Source organism: Scomber japonicus, chromosome 22 (assembly GCF_027409825.1).
Source record: "Scomber japonicus isolate fScoJap1 chromosome 22, fScoJap1.pri, whole genome shotgun sequence".
Taxonomy (NCBI): Eukaryota; Metazoa; Chordata; class Actinopteri; order Scombriformes; family Scombridae; genus Scomber; species Scomber japonicus.
The window spans coordinates 3253327-3276478 of record NC_070599.1 but is presented as its reverse complement, the minus strand read 5'-3'; the positions used below and the strand labels follow the sequence as shown (position 1 = coordinate 3276478).

General features: G+C 38.7%; 1 protein-coding gene across 1 annotated transcript in view; it reads left to right on the top strand.

The window, feature by feature from the left end:
- The first annotated feature begins 21223 nt into the window (after positions 1–21223).
- Positions 21224–23152, top strand: part of mtm1 (myotubularin 1) — a 30902-nt gene continuing 28973 nt past the window's right edge. Inside the window, exon 1 of the mRNA XM_053343814.1 lies at positions 21224–21303. The gene's annotated coding sequence lies outside the window, so the exon portion shown is untranslated. The remainder of the gene's footprint in view (positions 21304–23152) is intronic.

Below are 23152 nucleotides of genomic sequence, written 5' to 3'. Positions count from 1 at the left end.
CACCATTTGTTTTACATCATTTTTTGTTGTTTATTGTAATATTTTGTTTTAACAGAAGTCTAGGTTTATTGAGAGAGATAATGAATCATTTAAAAGGGATAACATCTATTCCCTGCACATCTGTCAGAGTTTAATGAGACTTACGTAATGTTCTGTCATGTGTATTACATTTACTGCATGGAATAATCCAATATCTACAATGGATTTAGTATGGTGGAAGACATCCCTATGAAAATTCCTTGTTGCATGTAAGTGCACTTCACCAATGTTTTACTAATATAAATCTGTATTGACATTGTAAGTTGCTACTGCCATTATCAAATTTCCAAATGCATCAATAAAGTGTTCTTCTATAATATAGTTTGTCTGTTTTGGGAGACTCAGGAGGAGTACTTTTGCTGCTCTTTCCAATAACTCTGTTTATATGTATAGAAATCCAGTGCCTGTATTCATCAAGCCACTACAGATACATTTTTGGCTTTTGTTAAAGATAACATAAATAAACCAATTTTCCTGCTTAAATTTGCACTCATTATTTGGAGGACCTTTTTTTTCTTTTTTTACTATGGTGCCATCTGGTGCAGTTATCTACTACCCCCTGATCATCTGCCCCACACACACACACCAAGCCACACACACATAAAAATCCTCCAACAGTCTCCTACATTCATCCGTAGTAATCTGTTTGGGTCCTAATCGGGATCACACTACAAAAAAAGACACCATCTAACAGACATGGAACATAATGGAAGCCAATTCTGCAATTAGGACGCCTCACAAGAAGCCAACAGTAAGACTACCATGTCCAATATTTATTATCTTCTCTTGGCTAGATTGACAATGGTTGAAAAGTGCTCAATGACAATAGTAGTTGACATTCCAGATCCAAGAATTGTGTCTCTGACTGACTGGAAGCTAATATTGGTCTGTCTTGAAAGGGCCATGATCACCTAATCTAGTGACCATATGGAAAGTGAGAGTATTTTGGAATTGTACAATAACCAGCAGTTAATCATTGCCATTCGTATAGCCAATACAAGGTATATTATTTGTTACCAATGTAATATGACATATGAAAGTACACAGCGGAGTAATGCAATTGCAGCAGAGATGACAGCTATTTTAACACTGTAGTTCTCAGTCGTTGGGAAAATGCAGTTGGGCAACAGGGATGGACTTAAGAACATTACAGGCGAGTATCTGCATGGATATCAATAAAAACAGCTCCATGTAAGATTTAAACTACCCCCTCCAGTCATCAAGTCTTTCCCTTTGGTAGTTGGGAGTTGCCAGGCCTATCACAACTTTGGTTTCGTGCATATCAAACAAGAACCAGAAAACTTTTGTAACCACAAGAGATATAACTGCATCAACACAAGAGGTTTGATGCAGAGTATCAAATTTGGTGGTAGCTAGATTTTCCACATTCACCAACACTTCCTGATCCTAAGTGAAAGTGGCCTAAAGGCCTGGTCACAAAGGAAATTGGAACAGTGAAACTAATCCATGTGTCTTCATGAAATATTTGGTTTTAGTGATGTAGGGACTACTCACAGCTGGCAAGCTAACCGCTAACCAATAGCCTTCAGGGAACATGCTAGTGCTCCTCAGTAACAATAGTGTTTCTATTTTCTCTTAACATTTCTGTTGACCTCTCTGACATTAGCTTCTCATTCAGTTGTATCAATTAAGGTTTTACTGACAAAAGAAAAAATGTTCATTCAGCTAATGAGCTTGCTAACTGCTTGCCGCCTGTTAATTAGCTATCTTGTAATGGGTTGTTGATGGGACAATAACTTCAGTTTATTTTAAACCACCTCCTGTCTCATAACTGTCTGCAAACCATTCCTCTTTAGTGGAGAAGTTCATATTCAGACAGAGGAGAATAATGGTACAAAACAGTCAATAAGCTGATGGCTACCCCAATTTTGGAGTCTCTGGCTTTCCTTACCCTCAAAGATCAGCACGTTCGAACAGCTTGCTATTGGCCACACAGTATTTTGCAATCATGCAAATTTGTGGGTAAAAAGTTGAACCCAAGGTAAAAATTTTGAACAAATTGAGCCAATCCACTGAAATGGCTGTTCCACTGGAATAAATCAATTTCACTGCAAAAGGTTGCCAATTAAATGCCGGTGTGATTAAACACTAAGTGTTTTAGAGAAACCCCCAGGATGTCATCTCCTTGGTAACAGAATATCCTCAATGGTGATGGTCTCTTGCACTATTCCCAAGGCCACAGCCAATGGGAACCCATTTGTAACCAATGGGCCAATCAGTCCAGAGAGAACGAATAACAATTTTGTAGTAATGGTATTTTTTTAGCCTCTATAACATTGATCATATTTTCATATCAGGAATGAAGGACACAGATTGTGGCAGGGCATGGAGCACTGGCCAGTGCAGGCATGTTTCATGTTCTCCTTAAAGGAAAATCAACAAGCACCCCAACAATCTGCCAACAATCTAGCAATATTATGCGCTACCCCAATTCCCCATCTCCCCCACCCCCCTGATGATGATCAGGATGATAATGAAGATTGTGGTGTATAAATCTTTCCACAATAACTGATTGAAAACCCAAAAAAACATTTAATGTTTAAATCTTTTAATTTTGAGAGCATATAATTGCTCTTATGCACAATGCTCATTCACAGTTCTTCTTTCTGTGATGCCTCTACGTCATTGATGTCGTCCGAGTCCAGTCTTGATGGGAAATGCACAAGGTCTGTGCCTGTGGCCAGTAATGGATCTGCCAGAAGAAGGAAAGAGACATTTTGTACTGAAAATAAAGAAATTTGCATTATGCTATGAATTTTTACTTGTGTCATTAAAATGAAAATAGTAAGAATGTATTTATGCAGTCCTTACCTTGACAAGAACCAGCATCGGAAGAGCATCAACCCTTTTACTGAAACATTACTGTCTCCAAACACTCACTGAAACACTTCAGCAAGTGTGCCTAATGGTTTAAGACCGCCATCTGTACAATGTAGCATTGATCATGAATAATGCGTTATCTGAGGCAGTATGCATAATTCAGAGTAGGGTAGTATAGGCTTACCAGTTGAAGCAGTTTCTTTCTTGTAAGCTGCAATCTCCCGATGAGCTTTTGGCAAGATGTCATGATGTTACAGATTCTTTAGTCACAAACCACAACACTGAAGCTGGCAGTACTTTCTATGAAATCAAATCATGAAATTTGACATGATTTGGACAACATAGGCTGTGCTGTCAACCATGAAACTGCCACTGAGCACAGAGCTGCTTTCAGGAATAACCATGAAAGTTATATATGCAGTTGGTATATTTAATCTCAGTTTTCAAATTGATCTGCTCTGTAAATCATGTCCTGTGAAATCATGTCCCCCTCAGGACAGCCCCCCTGTGCCAGTCAAATGCTTGTTTTTCATTGTCTAAATAATCAAAATCAAAAGGAATTGCATTTAGCCAATCCAAATGACAATTTTAAACTTATTGGCATTAAAAAGTAGTGTCATCATATTGCACTGATGGTGACTATAACAGCCAGACACAAAAAAAGGTCACACACTGAAGCTTTCTAGCTAGTTTCTCCTCTTAGCTTAGCTTGCTGAACAAGCTACCAAATAAACATCCAATGGGGAAAAATGCAGGACTAGATAGCTAATTACATAGGCAGCTATTTAGCACACTGAACAGGTGAAAATCTTACCTGCAAATGTCAACATCAATGTATCTGAAAACTGACAATGATTTTTGACTGAAAAAAAAGACTTGAATCATCATCTTTCAGTTGGATTTTAAGTCCTATTTTTTCATTGTATTCTTTACTTTAGTAAAGAAGTATAATTCTATGGAGTTTGGGACGAAGAAAATCAGGTTTGGGAAGATGATGTGGTGTTTATGTGTGCTGCAGTAGTCAGATATCTGCAAACCCCTGTTTGGCATGCAGTCCATCAGTAATCAAATCATGTCCCTTGATCCTCACATATTCTTTGAACAGTTTATAGTTTCCAGAAATACCTTTCCCCCTAGAAACCTAGTACATCAGAAAGTTAAAAAATAAAGTTAAAAATAGATTCCCCTGAGCATAATAGATTACAAAAAGACTCTTTGAATTATTGTGATTTCAACTGATATATGAACACTGCTAAGAGCTGTATCAAGATATTATTTTTGTCCCGTTCCTGTGTGGGGTTGGCCTGGCTTCATGGCCAGGAACAGGAAGTCTCATGTGAAACAGAAAGTAGAAATGTATATTTTTGGTGCACTGGCTGAGCAGCTTTAACCACATGTTTGGTTTTACAGACTATTTAATATATTAATGATGGAAACTCACTATTTTAGTGTTTGTGGCACTGCAAACCCAATCGTTCTTCAATCCTAAAATCAGGTCATAAAAAGAGCCACAGCTCTATTTAAAGGAATAGTCTGATGGTTATTTATTTTCCTGACAAGTTACCTGAGAAGGTTGATACCACTGTCATATTCCTCTGTGTAATATGAACCCAGCCAGCAGCTGGTTAGCTTAGTTAACACAAAGACTGGAGACAAGGATCAGCTAGCATGGCTCTGTACACAGGTAATAAATATGGGCAGACTGACAGCCACACAAACCTATGTTATATCTCCTTTGTTGAATCCTTACAAAAACCAAAGAGTAAAAACATTCATTTTGTAGTTTGACAGGAAGTTATCTGATGGAGGATGAGCAGTGACTTGCTGGAGTCCTGTCTGTGTACAGTCTTTACGCTAAGCCAATCAAACCATCTCCTGGCACCAGATTCATATTTAACAAACATGTATTTTGGCAAGAAAGTGAATCATTTCCAAAAATGTCAAAATTAACAATGGTTTGGTGTGTTTTGAATAGTTTTTGGACATAAATGGATAAATGTGTGACACAGAGGAATATGATCAGGCTTTGAATACACACACAATACTTGTAAGTAGATCAATTCATTGTTGGTTTGAATCTGCACTTGAGTTTCTCTAGAATCTAGAATATTGAAAGCTCTTTATTCTGGTTGGTTTCAGTGTAATCTTGACTTTGGACTGAGTCATTTTGGGTACAACACAGCACTGAGCAGTGATTGATCATTTTCATCCTGCCGCAGTGCTTTGTCATCGTCATGCACAAGCTCACTGTAAAAACCCTCTATAAAGCAATTAAGCATATATATATATATATATATATATATATATATATATATGACCTGCAGAGATGCAGCTGTGTAAAACAGGTTTCTTTAAACTGGACTTCTTGTTTACATGACGTTTCAGAAATTAGGATTGTGCTGCAGGGCAAGTGCATGTCAATGCAGTGAATGCTGGTGACAATAAATGAGGGTCACGAGGAGGAGAGGATGGGTGTGGGGGATGGTTAGGGGATTACGTGTGTGTCATTACACCAACAGCTGCAGGTGTAATAAATATGATGAAAACGGGGGGAAAGGAAAGGTGAAGGGACAGTAGAAATGAGAGCTTTGTATTTTGTATGACTAGTTTCAGAGAGAGAGAGTGAGAGAGCGAGGCAATGCATCACCACACACACACACACACACACACACACACACACACACACACACACACACTAAGCCCTATTTGACTTTGCAGTAGTTCATCACGACTGAGGCCTATCTGCCAACAATAAAACTGCTCAGGCAGACAACATCCCCTCCACCTCCTCTATAGCCTCCTTCAACCCCTCCACCTCCTCCTATCCTCTTCTCAACCATTCCCTTCTTCGTTACCTCCGTGGTTCAAATTACACAATAGCTTTTGGGAGAGCCCAGTTCTCTGCTGTGCTACTAAATACGTCACATACATGCACACATGGACGTGCACAGCTGATTGCAAGGTTAAGGTGAAAGCCATTCTGCTATTTCTACTGTCAATAACATTTGACTTGAGGGAGAGATAATTAAGCCACGCAGGTACATCACAAAGACACAGATTAACAATTCACTAATGAAATGTTTTCTGCATTGCGCTTCTAAAAAGACTACACCAGTTACATCACATGACACCACGGCAACCAGCCCACAGCTTCCACTGTTGGTCTTACACACTTTTTTTGAGGTAGCATCATTATGTTTTAGAGTTGGTCCTAAACTCCTCAAAGTATACTTTCATTAGAGCTGATTTCCTTCTCAGAGCCGAGCTCCTCTTAGCTCCTCTGTAATTCGAACCCTGCTTGCCTCCTTCTATTTTAGTCCCTAACTCCTCATCTCCTAACTTCCTCCAAGCTTCCTTCTTCATCTCCTCTTAAAACTTCCCCCTCCTCCTACTACTGTCTTCCCAGCCTCTCTACCATCCCCCTCCTGCTGCTTCTCTCCTCCTCTCCTAAATCTGTCTCTCTCTTCTCCTCTCTCTCTCTTGTCCTTCTCTCTGGGCCTCCCCTCTGCACTGCAGCACCTATATAGTCATTAATCTCCAAGGTCCCTTTACTACAATGCACAATGTGTCTCTGTGTGTGTGTGTGTGTGTGTGTGTGTGTGTGTGTGTGTGTGTGTGTGTGTGTGTGTGTGTATACAGTGTGACACTATGTCACATGCTCCCTGAATATGTTGCATCAATTTTGTCAACTACTAAAATCCTGCACAAAAAGGTGTTTTAACCCATTTTCCAAGGTGATATCCAGAGTTTCCTTACATAAAAGTGAAAAGGATGACTAAATCTGGCACATCTCACTAATTAAAACAAATGTCACACTTGCGACCCATGCATGAGCATTTCAGACTCTTAACAATTTGGGAGTGTCACTTGCAATCTGCATGAAAAACGCTTTAGAGATGAACCTCAGATATGTCTCCTTGATCCTTCTGTACAAAAACTTTTTTTAAAAACATACTTCTACACTAGTCCTGCTGGGAAAGTTTCCCCATGATATTAATAGAGTCATCTTCTCTAGAGCCTTTTCTCTTCCATTTCCACTGAGCACAATGTTAATCCCACATTTATATAGCTTGACACTCCAGTCAGGCTGCTGAAGTTGAGCTCATCAGTTACAATTATTACTTGGTAATTCTTGGCAGTTTGACAGATGATTTCGTTCTTTCTGCAGTGAAGACATTACCGAAGACTTTTACCTCTGACTAAGAGACTCACTAGAAACTGACTTGATGAAATTTGCCTCTCGCCACATTATAAGACTATAAAAAACTTACACTCTGTATCAGAGGTATCCAAACTATTCCATAAAGGTTCATGTGGCTGCAGATTTTCATTCCAACCAAGCAAGAGCAGACCAGGCTCCTCTCATTAAATCTAACTGATCTCAGTCTTCAGACAGTTCATTGGTCTTGATTGGTTGGAGCAAAAACCTGCAGGCACACGGGCCTTTATGGAATAGTTTGGACATGTCTGCTCTATATACTCTCTCCATTCAAAATGAATATCCACTGTTATGAAGACATAAATGTCTACTCCGAAAATACAGTTTGCCCCTCTCCTCTTTAAATGCAATTTTATGAAAATATAAAAATATTGTCTTATATTTGGGTGTAATCTAATTATCTAATAATCTAATAGAAAGACAACATCAATAAAGACAAATGTAAAATCTATCATCAGCACAGAAATGCTGTATGTCATCATGTTTGTAGAAGTAGTTTGTGTATCCATTCACTATCTCTCAAAAACTTGGATAAATCTCTTTTGTTGTGCAGTGGACTGATTTAAAGTCTTTTCAGAGATGATGCTTATGTAACACGAGACACAAAACCTGGGTCTGTAAAACACTATTGCGAGCCGATTGGTGAAACAACAGCTGCAACAACAAATTGATTCATTTTTAAAGATAAAAAACTCCAAATTCCAGATTGTGCCAATGTGGATATTTTCTGGATATCATCTTTTACTGTGGAAAACAGTGACTGATGTGTTTTATGGGCAAAACACTTATAAAAGGTTTATATTTACCCACATTATTCTACATTGACTTTATTATGTTATTTCCTTTTATATATTTTTATTATTATTATTACAATTTCATTTGATTTATTTTGACATTCTTATCCTACCTCTGGTGTTTGCTGAGCTTTTTTTTGTTTCGACAGATTTACAGATTATAAAAAAGTATTTGTTAGTTGCAGCTCTACACCAAATTATGACATCTTTATAGGATAAAATATAGCATTTTAAAAGTGGGTTTAAATGTTAATGAAAACCCACTTAATGCATTCAAAGCTGGAAGAGACCACATACTGTGGCAAGACCACCTTTATACCTTTGACTTCATGTATTTTTGTGCAATATGATGAAATATTTGAACATTTAACACAGTAACTTGACATGTAACAACAACTAAAAAATCACACATGAGAAAGTACACATTGTTTGTGTGTGCACATCAGCACTTCACATCCATTTTGGGGCATATCTGGGAGTTTTACACTGCAGTTATTCTGCTGCTGTTAGTACGGCAGACAGACACAGAGAGACTGGACTGTGTGAGTAAATGTGTTGACAAAAGTGGAAAGAAAAGGATGACCATGTTGTGCTTTGCTATTTTTTCTCTCCCTTCCATGATTAATACAATAATTCCTCCACGCTTTCAATTCCAAATACCAAACTGTCAAAAGCCATCAGATCACATCCAAACAGCCCCCCCCCTCGCCCCCGTCTCTCTCTCTCTCTCTCTCTCTCGCTCTCTCTCTCTCGCTCTCTCGCTCTCTCTCTCTCTGCTATACAAGCTTCCATGACTACTGAAAGTCTTTCACTTGTGAGTCACCATGTAAAAGACAGAGCCAGTAACAGTAAGGGTATGATGGTGATGATGACGACGATGATGATGATGATGATGATGAGAAGGGAATATAGATAATAATGATGATGATGATGACAGAGAAGAATAGCTGCCACTTTGAAAAATACCACATCAGCACTGTATTTACTTAAAGGTGCAGTATGCAGGATTTAGTGGCATCTAGTGGTGAGGTTGCAGATTTCAACCAACTGAGTACCCCTCCCCTGCCCTCCCCCTCCTCTTCCAGTTGCGTAGGAGAACATATGGTGGCTGTGAAACTCGCAAAAACACAACATGCCCTCTCTAGAGCCTGTGTACGATGTTTAGGGTTCAATTTTAGAAAATTGTGAGAAATCTCAATCCCAGAGCCCAAGAGGACAACCACGAATGTTTTGTTTTGTCCTGACCAACAGTTTTCAACCCAGGGATATTCAGTGTTCTACATAGAAGACTAAATGAATCCGAAAATATTGACATTTTTGAAGTTGGAATCAGAAAGATTTGACATTTTTTATTAACAAGAAAATAATATAAAAAGTTTAAAAAAGACTGGCAAATAATTCAGTAGTTGGCAACTAATTGATGAAATGGCTAATCATTGCAGTTCTTGTCCAGCAGCAACAAGCCGTGAAAAATATAGCAACTATGGTGATCATATGGGCCGTTTCCACTACAGGAATTTCGGGGTAATTCAATGGAGCCATCATTGAGTCCTAGTGGGTCCTATCAAGGTCCTACTCTGCAATGGAGGCACAACGGCTGAGAGGACGTTCATGTACCCACCTAAATTTTACCCAGAATTTCCTTCATGGAAACGAGACTATAGTGGAACACCAAACAACCAAAGAGCCAGATATTTATTTCAGAAATCCATGATAAAGTGATTTAAAAGAACCAACAACCTGGATTTTGTTCTCACAATTGGGGCCTTTCGGACTTTGGGTACAACTAACCACCTACAACAATCCACAGCCTCACACAAGTATGGGTAAGAACCACACCTCAGATAAAGCACATCATTTGGTTAGCCAGTGAGTTTCCCCAGAAGTAGATCCCTACACAGTTACATACAATAGCTAATTCAGGAAGCGAAAGTCTGTCAAATGACTATCGGGAAAGCTCTAGGAGACTTACGCGTTTCCCCTATCAATGCTCTTTTGTTAAAGTTGTATTTCTTGAATTGCAAAGTGCACCAGTGCAAAGTCAGCATGACCCATAGTCTGAATGGCCACAATTATTAGAATACGACCCAGGAGGAACAGTAATTTACTTCTGAATTCATCAGATGGACAGAAACATGACTCCATTTGAATGTTAATATCTCTGTGTGCTGGATGTATAAATAGAGCAACTGTTAATAATATCTGAGGATGTTTTCAGTTTATCTGTTGGCTCCAAGTGGGAACAAAAAACAGCAGTTTTAAGTTTGTAGAATGTCTACATGATTGTTGCCACATCATGACAGCTTACATGCTCATCTAACCCAAACATTCAGGCAACAAAAGGGTTTTAAATAACAATATTAATACCTGTGTGTTCATGTAACATCACATCTTTTCATATTAACATAATTTCCTGGTTTAATCCTAATAAGGATTAAACAAATGTCCTCAAATCTGCTGTGTCTAAAATTTGATAAGTATGCTGTGACATTTACTGTGGACACTTGTAATTATCCAATCCTGTCCTTTCCCAGTAAACTGCTTGCTCACACTTGTTCCTATCCTCCATTTTATGTACTCTCATGTAGTGTGGGGTGTCCCATTTCTATTAAGGATGAGGGGATAGCAGTGATCCAGCCCTCCAGATGGCCCGCCAAATGGAGCATTTCCACATGCATAGTCAAATCATGTGGTAGAAGAAATTTTCCGAGAATGCATCACAACTGTGGCTAAAAATGTATACAAGCATATATAAAAAAGAAAGAAAAAGAATATCTTATGCACATGCAGTGGATTCTACACCATAAGTATCTTATGACAATTGTGTGTGATGTCAACAGTAGATAGTGTTACTCATTGTAACCATAGATATACTGGTCTCTTCCTAACTGTGTGAGATACAGTAGTTTCCCATACTGCTTTTACCGTCTCAGTTCACAGGTACAGATTGCTCCCCAGGCCTCTGTAGGTCTACTCAAATGGGCCATTACCCAATTAAGAGCACTCTAAGATGAGTGGGGTAGTAATGGGATAGGGCCAATATCAGTTAATGTTCCAAGTCTCATATATCTACTTACAAACTTAGTGTTTGAGAAAATGTTTGTATTCTTGTTTTGCAGAGACATTTCTAAGTGTCATTTTGAGTGGATATTTCTTCTTTTATTAATGGAGATCCATACTTGCAACATACAAGTATGCAAGTGCTGCTAATGTCCCCATGCTAGTCAAAATGTTCACATTAAAATCTCCTATTGGGTTCAGATGCACTTTGAGATTAAAGCTGGCAGAGCAAGTTAACATGCTGATGTAGCATATTAACATGCTAAAGATTGGCATGTTAGCATGTAAACTGTACATGTGCACATCAACATGCTAAATATTAGCCTACATACTAAGAATTAGCATGTTGACATATGGTCATATTTCTATGTTAATGTTAGCATGCTAAAGTAGGACATATTCCCTACTGAAGGTCATATTAATTGCCAACAGGCATTGAAATGTACGTTAACATGCTAACTCTAACCACACTAACATGCTGATCCTAGCATAGCATGCTGGCTATTGATGCAATCATGGTATTTCAGGAAAAAGGGACGAATAAGAAACTGTTTTTACAATTTTGGGGTATTAGGCTACTCCCCATTTCAGGGGTAGTAAAGTATTGCCAGCCCTTCCACCATATTCATGAAAAATAGCGAAAATGGGTTGTTTTAAATCACATAACATGAATCCCAATCTGAGAGGTTCAGGATCAGGGTTTAGCAGGACCTGATACAAATGAATCCATGGAAACATAGAGGCACCTCTAATGTTTCCTGCCCTACAATAGAAAAGTTGTCTTTCCATTTTTCATCCATCTGGCAGAATTTATTTTCTAGTATGTAATGAGCATTTCAGCCTCATTGGGCCCTAGATTTTCCATCTTGTTTTATGGAGGATGGCATTGGGTGCTAACACTAGAGATACACTACACAAAGGTGACCTTGTTTGCTATCCAGTGTAGCCCTTCTGTGCAGCTGCAGCGCTCAACCATCATGTCTATAGGAGCAGTGTCTAAAAAATACAGACCACTTTCTAAACTTGTCTTTATTCCAAATAGCACAAGAAACCATGGTACATTATAGTCAACCCCTGATCAGACAAACCTAGGAAAATCATTTTGGTGCCTATGCTGCTACTATAGCCATCCTGTTGATCTATTAAGGGTCTGAGAAGCTAACAGTTTATGGTGGGAAATAATTGACTGACATTGTAGTTTTTAAACCGACGAGAGATTGCACACTCCAAAAGTAAAGGTATTGATACCAATCTGGGGAGCTTTGGATCGTGTTCAGGCAGGATGTAGCACAAGTTAAACCCATGTGTCAACACATGCACCAAAAATTCAACATTAATGGCCTCCCATAGACAATTCTGTGTATCTAGAGCTTGACCCCATGAGTCAGTTAGTCACTCAAAATCATTTATCCAGCTTCCTCAATGACTCAGATTCAATGATCTTTTGTTTTACATCATTGTAACCTAAATATCTTTGGGCTTTAGACTGTTGGTCCGACAGAAGAAGTCAACTTGGACTCCGGGAATTTGTAATGGGCATTTTGTTTATATTTTCTGGCATTTCAGTGCATGCAATTAATCAGTAAATCACAAAAAATATATCTCCACATAAATCAATAGGGAATATAACTTCATTTGGGTCAGGATAAGCCTGGATGACTGTTTCCTATACGGCTGCAGACTGTATTTTTCTCATCAAATGTCACAAATAACAATGTGTTCATGTTATTTATCTCAAACTTGAGAGAAACATGGAAAAACCGAACCAGCGACTGATTACACAGCCAAAAAACATCCACCAAATGTATCAACAAAAAATAATGATACGCTGCTGTTGACCTACTGCTGATTAATCTCATTGATTATATAACAAAGAAATTAATCAACCTTTGACAATTTTTAAAACTCATTTATCAAGCAAGAGCCCAATCATTCTTTGGTCATAATAGAATATTATGAGAAACGCTCATCACAGTTTCCCAGAGCCCAAAATCACATCTTGAGATTTCTGTTTTTTTAATGAAAATCAATTCCATTTACAATTATAAGCTGGTAACAGCACCAAAATGATCGATTGATTATAGATAGTAAAATATAGTTATTGATTGATTTTCTTGATCAAAAATTGGCCAATCGACAAATCAAATAATGGACTAATCATTTGAGCTCTAGACAACTGTTAGCTGCAGCCTATTTTCATTAAGGTGAAAACTGAAACTAACCAATGGCCAATTTTGCAAGAAGATACCAGTCCAGTCTGGGATGTTCTGGTTGACTAGTTAAAATAAATAAATAAATAAATAAATCACAAATAGCTGCAGACTGATGCAGGTGCTTCTGTATCTGTATTTCCCCCCCCATTTACAGAAATACTAAATGTTTTTGAAAGGATATTTTGTCTTATGTAATTTATGATGAAGCCAAAAATGGGGGAAAAAATTAATTAATTGTTTTAACAAAAAGTAACCTCTCAAAAATAAATATTTGAACGAGTATAGCATTATTTTTCAACTGTTTGACCTATTTTTATTAAATATGTATTTTGACTTTAATCAGCTGTTCATGTGCATGTTCTCATTTTTCATTATGCTGTATTAGAGGAATGGCTAAGCGGATAGGACGGATGAATTGGACTAAATTGAATATAACCATAATGACCTTAATGCCATGCTCTAATAATTACATGTTCGGCAAGGAGAAGAGGAGAAAAAAATCATGAACATTTATGAAGCTTTAAGATTTTTTCAAGGAATAAGCTCCATATTCATGTGTGCAGTGTGTCGTCATGAGTGATACCACCGTGATAGTCGTGCAAAGATGAGAAAGAGTCTAATCCCACAAGGTCACTATCCTGTCATTATTGAGAAGCCTATACACATTTGAAGAATATTACATAATAGCAGTGGAGATTAAAATCAAACGATACCATAAAATCCGATACGTCACAATGAACCCAGCGGGCCTACACAGCACCACTGAGCATCGCACGCGCCATATAGGGATGTTATAGGCTGGTAATTTTCCTTTAGACAACCTATAGGACAGAACCCAATCAGCTGTTATCTAACCGGCAAGCAGCTCTCCAACCGTCTGCTCTGCGCCTCTTACCGCGGATGAGGGGCGGCGGTGGCGTCCTTGGTGTCGGTGGTCGGAGGAGACAGGATGGTAGACGGTGTCACGGCTGATGCACGAGCTTGCACAGTTCCGGCGATGAATGAAAGACAGGGAGACCGGCTCTGTCGGTGTTCCCACTGGAGACTCTACACAAGCCCCGCCTCTCCCAGTTCACTACGTCAAACCACCGTACTGGACTCACTGGAGCGGCTCAGCATCACCGCAGTCCCCCCACCCCCCTCTGCTATCTGTGTGTGTGTGTGTGTGTGTGCGTGCGGGTACGTGTGTGTGTATGTGTGTGTGTGTGTGTGTGTGTGTGTGTGTGTGTGTGATCGCTTTTGTTACCTCCCTGAGACATTTTCCTGTCTAAACACAGATCTTATCGGGAACAGTGTGGGCTGAGGTTAGATTAACATTCGGCTTTCGACAACGAATGTAAATCAATAAAGACAGCTGCGCAAAAGTGTGTGCATGTCCGTCAATGGGACACAAGGAGACTTCAAGGAGCACGAGCAGCACATCTAGTATCTGCCTTTTTACGTAATATGCGTCAGAGTGGCAGAAATAAGAAGATAAAAACTGCCATCACACAATAATATAAAGTATAGGCACCAATTATATGAAACATCATGGATTTCAGTAAGAAATGACAATGATTTAACTTATTCAAGCAGACAGTCTCTACTCTCTATCTCTTCTGCCCTGGATGACAAGAAATGTTCACTTGATATATTTTAAGACTTCACAAAAGAATGTTATATAGACAGATAGTAATATTCTTATCTCTAAGCTAAGAAGGAAGGAAGGAAGGAGGGAAGGAAAGAAAGAAAGGAAGGAAGGAAGGAAGGAAGGAAGGAAGGAAGGAACAGTCAAAACCGACAGGGTCAATTTGACCCGGGAGGACGACATAAAGCTTAAAGTCCTGATACTGATAATAATTTGATGCTGATGTGCCAAAAGATGAAGTATTCCTTTTTTGTGAAACCGAGTTCTCATAAAATTACTACTTTATTCTTATTATATTATGACTTTATTCTTGTAGAGCTAATATTATGACTTTATTCTTGTAGAGCTAATATTATGACTTTATTCTCGTAATTTCCAATATATATACTCCATCGTATGATACAAATCTTATCCTACATACAAATATTATGTACACTAACAAATAAGTAAATAAACAATGTATAATTAATGCAAATCTAAATTCATTAACAGGCTTACATGTCTGAAAAGCTGCCAGGTCAAAACCAACGGAAAGTCCAAACCACAAGCAACGGTAAGAGCAGATAACATGCTAGATCAAAAATGCAAAATGACTGAATGCAAATATTCACAAGCGCACATTTTTAACATAGAGAAAGTGAATGAATGACTGAGACAGAGCTGATGAGGTGATGAAGATCAGGTGAGTGAGAGGAAGAGGAGATAGGAGCTGACTGGCTGAGAGAGTATAGCATGGCTAATGTGGCTGGATGCAGGTCAGGTGAGGAGGGAGGAGTAGGATGGGGAAGGAGGAGTAGGATGGGGAAGGAGCACACAAGGCAAAACACAATAGGAATAATAACAATAGGAAATGAGCCTGGGTCCTGCTATAGATAATTCATATATTCATAACACACTGAGATTTTATTGCATGTATTTTACCATGATGTCATTCATCAATTCTGAAGACACACATAATTCAAATAATCTCACAGTTTCACACATTTATTTGGAGTTTCTCTGGCCATTGTGAGGAGATCATTTGACCTTCTCTAATAAGATAAGACACAATAGTAATAGAAGTGCTGCATATTAGATTAGAGTAGTCTAAATCCCCTAATACCATGACATTCATTTCATTTATATTTAGTCACATAGAAAGTTTGAGTTTATGTGTGTATGCAAAATGTTGTTTTTTTATAGACACTGTAAATCTAGGCTTATACATATAGAAGTATTTATAGACCTATACTTAGTATGTCTATAAATACTTGCATACCATTAATACCTATAGTATGTATGTCTCGCTCTGTAGTTAGATAGGTGGGGGTAAACCAGCTAATGTTATTCTATATGACTGCATATTAGATTTACTCTTATTATTTTTGCTCTTCAGTGGTATTGGTTGTGTGTATGGGCGGGGGGCGGGGGGGGGGTGTAAGGGTCTGGGGAGGGAGTAAGAGAAAAGATGTTTGATGCTATAATGTGTAGTTTCTCAACATGTATTCACACAAACTGAACTGATTAATGTTATCAAGCAGAATAGAAAGAAATGCAAAAAAGATCAAATAAACTTTATTGTTCCCAAACAACTTAAGGGAAGCACAAAAAAGGAACAAAAAAAAGAAAAACTATAGACATAACTAAATATACCAAAATCTTATGAAAAGCTTATCCACAAGGAGCAAAAAAATACATTATAATACCACATAGATCATAAATGCACATAGTGTCTATGTGTACCATTGATAAAAGTGACCATTTAAAAATGTTACATAACTGTATATAATAAATTGATATAATTTAAACTTAGGTTTCATTGAAAACATTGAGTTAAAAATATGGCAAAAATATATAATAATGAATGTGCCAATTCATTAATGACATTTGTGTAACTGTTTTTTCAATGACTAATGTAAAAGTGAGCAGCTGTTGACCTCTGACCCCATGCATCATGCCACCTGTTCCTGCTCACAGCAGAGAGTGACAGCTGGCCAATGAGAGCTCCTGGTGCTGCTCTGTGGGTCTTTTGATTCTGCTTACATGTCTTTAAATAAAACACAGGAGTGAAATCAGTCAATGTTGAATATGGAGATAAATAAATGAAAGTGAATGTACCAGCTGTCTGGCACATCACTACTTATTTATATTGTTGTGTGCTCTGTATTTCATAGAAAATGAAAGCATATAGCTATTACAACTTTAGAAACATTACTAGAGAAATGTATTTGATAAAAATGATGTTGAGTGCATCTCATTAGGTAAAGGGAAAACATACATTGACTGGGAAACAGACTGACATAACACCAGTGACTGCTTTGATGTATGTTCTCCATGGTGAATATGCCATGATGGACATCATATGTTTGAATACTACTGTTAAAGGTGTGTTCAACAAGACCAGATTGTAATTATCAAATGAAATGGAATGTTAGACTTCTGGTAGATAGAGTTTACATGTGAGGCTTACTATGTGCTAAAACTAATCAACTCCTCCTTCCTTCAAATCTACATACAAAATACATTTTGCAAACTCAAAATGTGAGACTTGAACTAATCTTATATACTGTAATACAATTCTTTCACAACTTTTCTCTAATGGTAAGGTGAGCGATGCGGTTTTTAAACCTTTAAATCATTTTAAAGTACAGCAGCAATGCACAATGTCTTCCACAATACATTCTCTAATACTGTACCTCTTCATAACATCACCCAATGGAAGCTTTTGTGAGGTAATGTATTGACATGGACATATGTTCTATCTGTGTAATCAATGGCTGTGTACAGCTCCACAGGGCTGATAGCACCATGGCCATCATTGATTAGAAAAGTCATTTAGTTCATTAGTGCTCTTCCAATGTACATCATACAGTAGCATGGCTCTGACCTCCTGGCTCAGTTATAGACAGTAAAGTGCTTCATGCTGTTACAGTATACAGTACACCTCACTGACATCATGCCTTTAGAGCTGTGTGCTCTTTTCTTCTTAAAGAGAAGCAAGACAAAAACAAGGTATTAAGCAGAAAAATTAAATTGCAACAAATATAAATAGGTATGTAACTGTAAAAGAAAAAATCATTTTATGGCATTGTTAGTTAGAGAAAATCTAACAGCAGCAATGGAAAAAGCTCAATTACATTTAGTATTTTGTTCAGAAACATGGAACAGAGAGGAGTAATCCCATTTGAGGGGTCTGACTGTAGAATAGATCAGAGATGTAGAATGTAGGCTAAACTATGCAGGTCTTTAAAAACATTTAAAAACATCTTAAAATCCATCCATTTTCCATTTTCCACCATTTATCTGGGAGTGCTTTGTGTTGGCATCAGACTATAAGGTTACCCAGATGTTCTCTACCCAAGCACTGTCCTTCAGCTCCTCCTGGAGGATCACAAGTTGTTCCCAGGCCAGAACATTTGTAATCCCTCCAACATATTCTGGGTCTGCCCTGGGGGTCTCCTACCAGCTGCATGTGGCCAGAACACTTCCAGACAAATATTTACCAGGTGCCAAACACCTTAGCTGGCTCCTTTCAACACAAAGGAGAAGCAACTCTACCACTGGCTCTCTCTGGATCTCTGAGCTCCTCACTCTATCTCTAAAGCTGAGCATTAGTGGTAAACTGAGAGCTTCAATCTCCACTTCTTCTTCACCGCAGTGATCTGGTACAATGCTACATCAGTCTGCCTGTCAACCTCATGCTTCATTTCATCCTCATTCATGAACAAGACCCTGAGATACTTCACTTGCGGTAGCAACTCATTCCCAACCCAGAGGAAGCAGTCCACCTGTTTCCAGCAGATGACTATGACCTCAGGCTTCAAAATCCATTCTTTATTTCACAGGTAACCAGTGGACCAGTGGTCTCTGTTCTTGGTACCAGAACCAAACGAGTGACTGACTCCCATATAAAGGGAGTAGCACTAGTTAATACAGGTAATAAAAACATGTACATATATAGATATGTGGAGCTCTTTGTTAAGCAGATCAGTTGAAAATACAGCAGGGAGGAATAATACAAGCAATTATAGCCACAGTGATGATGATGTTTGATGATGATCTGCAGGCGACCCGCAGATGTACAGAACAGGTAAACTACTTATTTCACTTTGCCCTGCTGTTTAATGGAAAACAATCACAGCATGCCAGCTTGACTCAGGTCATGGCTCGGTCTGACTAACCCCCAAAACACCATCATATAAGCCTCAAGTGTATGGAGCAGATGACCATAGAAAGAAAAATAAAGAAATCTGTCATGAGCCGATGTCAGCTCTAGCTTAAAGTAGAAAAAACTATGGGAGACCAGGAGTTCAGAGCAGTCTCTTATTTGAGACTTTGGCAACATTTAATACAAACATATGACATTGTAACATTACATTACATTACAACTGAAAATAAGGAAAGGTTTTCAGCATGGTGTCATGAATACCACTATGGGGTTGCAAGAGACAATCATTTCATATAAACCAAATCCAGAATACTGCAGAGAACTCCAAAAATACAGAAAACTAACAATTTATACAATCAAATCGTCAATATCTACAACACAATTCATAAATGACTGTCAGAAGAAAATAGTAAATTGTAGTAAATAGTAAATACAAAAGCATTCATTCTGCCTTCTTTTACAGTCTTTCATAGCAAACTTAAAAACAACCCAATTGTTAATCATCTATACACCAGAATAATCCATGGTTTTGAAGTCATGTCATTGAAAATTGACATTATCAGGTTATCATGATATTTTGCATTGTTCAAAATAAAATGTGACCCACTTTGCACTTCTATCAAGGCTCCATTGTGTAACTAAAGTTCTTTGGCTTCTAGATTAGTGAGATGTAACATTTTATTCAGGGCCAGACTGTAGTCTGATATGTATGTATGTCCTTCACTGTGATAAGATACTTTAAACCACTTCTTCACCATTTCTTGAATAAAAGCAGACTGTAAATGGAGTCATTAACTGACACAATGTATCATGTACAATCTGTACAGTCTAGCAGACACTGTACTCAAATAGCTGCTTCAAATGTACCTTAAATGTCACATCTGAACTGAGCTCCTTTGTGCAGCAGAGGATTGGGAATTAAATTTGATCTCATGTGGGCCGGACCAATAAAAAGATGGAAGGGAGGAAGGAAACAAGTATGGAAAGAATGGAAAAGTGATAGGAAGGAATGAAAGGAGGGAAGGAAAGACAAAGGGAAGGAAGGAAGAATGGAAGGAAGGAAGGAAGGGAGGGAGGGAGGGAGGGAGGGAGGGAGGGAGGGAGGGAGGGAGGAAGGCATGAAGGAAGGAAGGAAGGAACGGAAGAAAGGAAACAAAGAAGGAAAGAAGACAAGGAAGGAAGGAAGGAAGGAAGGAAGGAAGGAAGGAAAGGAAGGAAAGGAAAGAAAATTAAGGAAAGATGGAAGGAAGGACGGAGGGAAAGAAACAAAGAAGGAAAGAAGACAAAGAAGGAAGGAAGGAAGGAAGGAAGGAAAGGAAGAAAGGAAAGAAAATTAAGGAAAGATGGAAGGAAGGAAGGATGGAGGGAAAGAAACAAAGAAGGAAAGAAGTAAGAAATGCCTGGTCTAATAGTATGTACTGGTATCCCTCCACCCAGTGGAATTGGAGTTGGCTGATATATAACTGTATATCTCACCTGGCTATTTAATGAAGCAAATGACAATGTGTTATCATTGTAAAAAGACTGACATCACTATCCACAAACCCTCTGCACTCTGTTTCCCTCTACTGTTACAAGTGAGAACTGCAGTTGGGAGTGTTAAGGAATGTCATCTTATCTGCTCCTGCTGAATCTGTCATGAAATATACTTTCTCCAGCTGAAGCCATAAAATCCCCCCTTCCAAAATCACTAAGTCTGGATGTTGATTTTCCCTTATCATTGAATCTATGAAGGAGTTCTGCCAACAAGCAAACAAGGCTTGACAAACCTGGAGGTGTGGTTGGTTGGTGTTGTTGTTTTTGCTTGTTTGTTGTTGGTTTTTTTTGCATATGCAGAAGAGACAGGATGTGCCAGTAAAGCAGGATCCATTATGGAGGAGTGTGAACCTATTAGCTGAAGATGTTGCTCAAGTCAGAAGTCAGCTTCACAAGCCCATCTAGGTCAGGATGAAGGACCAACATCTGACCCCTGCCACACTTTTTTAGATATATGAGTAGGACTCTAACAAATCTCTGTACTACCTCAATAATAATACATTTAAGAGTTGTAATACTCTTTATATTTGAACATTTATATAGTCAATGATATTGTAAATATGAATACAGCCTTTGAAATTTATTTAGAACGCACAGTACACTCTAACCGATACTATATATAGTGTACTACTAAATATATATTGCTCCTTACAAAGGAATATGGTAACCTACGTGAAAACTACCTTTCCCTGCATCCTTTGCGAGCTGCAATTTGACAACCAGCCAATCCCCGCCATGACAGCCCGGCACATGACGTAGAGTAAGTTCCTGCTGTGGCTTGAGGGAAACAGATCGACATTCAACCACGGGAGAATCGCACTTTGCGGGTAAGTTAAGACATTTGGCCTCTACGAGACTTCCTGAGTCCATCTTTTGTGTTCTTCGGTGGGCTTTCCCGGAGGTTTCTGTGCACTGCGGGGAATAAATAGTCTGAATTTCGGGTGGAACAAGCTGTCGTAGTGTCTAGGCCTTCGCTATTTCCTGGTGCAACTATACAGCTGTGCCTGCTGGAATGACCAAGTTGGAAAAGTTGAGTTCAGAGGTTTTGAGGAAACTTTGTTTTTCTTTGCTTCGTTTGAATCTGTTATGTGTATTTAAAATGTACCATGAACACTACCAGGCTTTGTTGTCGACTGTATTCTCCATTATGAATGTAGTGAAAGCAGCCCGCTGGCTGTGTTCGTACCTCAGTGCTGGATATGCAATAGTTCACCGCAAACTGCTGCTAGCTGTCAGGCTGGTTCACACAGCGAGCCTTTTAACTGCTAGCAGTCAATAACAAACGGACTGAACGCTAGCTGTGCACTCTGTATCATGTTATATTCTAATGTTATCTCTCTTTGCTTACTGATAAAATGAACTATGTGTAAATGTAGTGTGTGCTGTCGAAGAGAAAACGTGTGTGCTTTGTTGAACTGTGATGTAGATGTAGAGGTGAGAGGCAGCTCCACTGATGAAGGTGGACACATGTGTAGTAGCCTGTTTAATTAATGTAGTAGTATCAGTGAGAATCATAGGGGGGGGTGTGTGTGTGTGTGTGTGTGTGTCATTCAAATTCACATTCATATATAACCACATAGTCATATTTAGCACTTGGAGGTGTTTGTTATGGTTAACATTGGACTGCAGCATCTGTATACTGAGGCCTGGTCTATACATCAGGATGTTGTTATTGACTGGCTTTAGTTTCTTTCTTGGATGGGGTTACAGAGATGTCCTCTTTCACAGGGCCCTGATTGGCCTCCTCCTCTGGAACTACATCCGCATCAGTCTCTCCTGTCTCCATCCAGTCTCTCTCTCTCTCTCTCTCTCTCTCTCTCTCTCTCTCTCTCTCTCTCTCTCTCTCTCTCTCTCTCTCTCTCTCTGCTGAAAAACATCATCATAAAATTAGCTTTTGATTCTCTAGGAATGAGTGGATACAGAAAGTGACAGCTCAGTAAGCCAACATGTTTTCATGTAATATAAATGTTTTACTATCGTAAACTTGTATTGAGGTATTGACGTCAGAGCTTTAATCAACCAAAAAATGTTGTAATATCTGCCAATCATGTCACAGACTGACATCTTACTGCTAACCTTTTCCTCTGCTGCTTGCATTCACCATCATTTCTCTCTCACTCAACCACTCATTGGCCACCAAGAGTTTCCCAGGCAACAGCACAGAGGTTGACTCACATTTTGGAACTAACACTATTGATTTCTGAATGAATGGATGTTTGGCTTTTTTTTTTGGTGTTATAAATATATAGTTTTGGTCTGTTGGGGGTTCTAATACGATTATAACAGGAAACGCTGAATCAGTAAATGTTGAGTACAGTTTAACCTTGCAGTCTTCATTATGTTGTTAGTCTGTCCCACCTGCTGCAAAGAACAATGGAGTAATCCTGGAAGGCTGCTTTAAGAATTTGGTCTGAGGAGAGCATATACATCGACCAGCTAATGAATCAGGAGACTACAGCTTACTGACAGAGCAGGCTACCGGTAATCTTTAATGGCATCACTTAACTTAAATGAGTGAGGTCTGAGGTCACATAAAGAACCTGTCGCTGCTGCTCCTGCTAACATCCACACATGTGACTCTCTAGTAGATGATGGATCAGCTCTTCTTCACCAGAGCAGCTGCTGCAGGACCTGCTGCTCTGTAATACTGTAGGTTACACATTACTAGTTACTCTA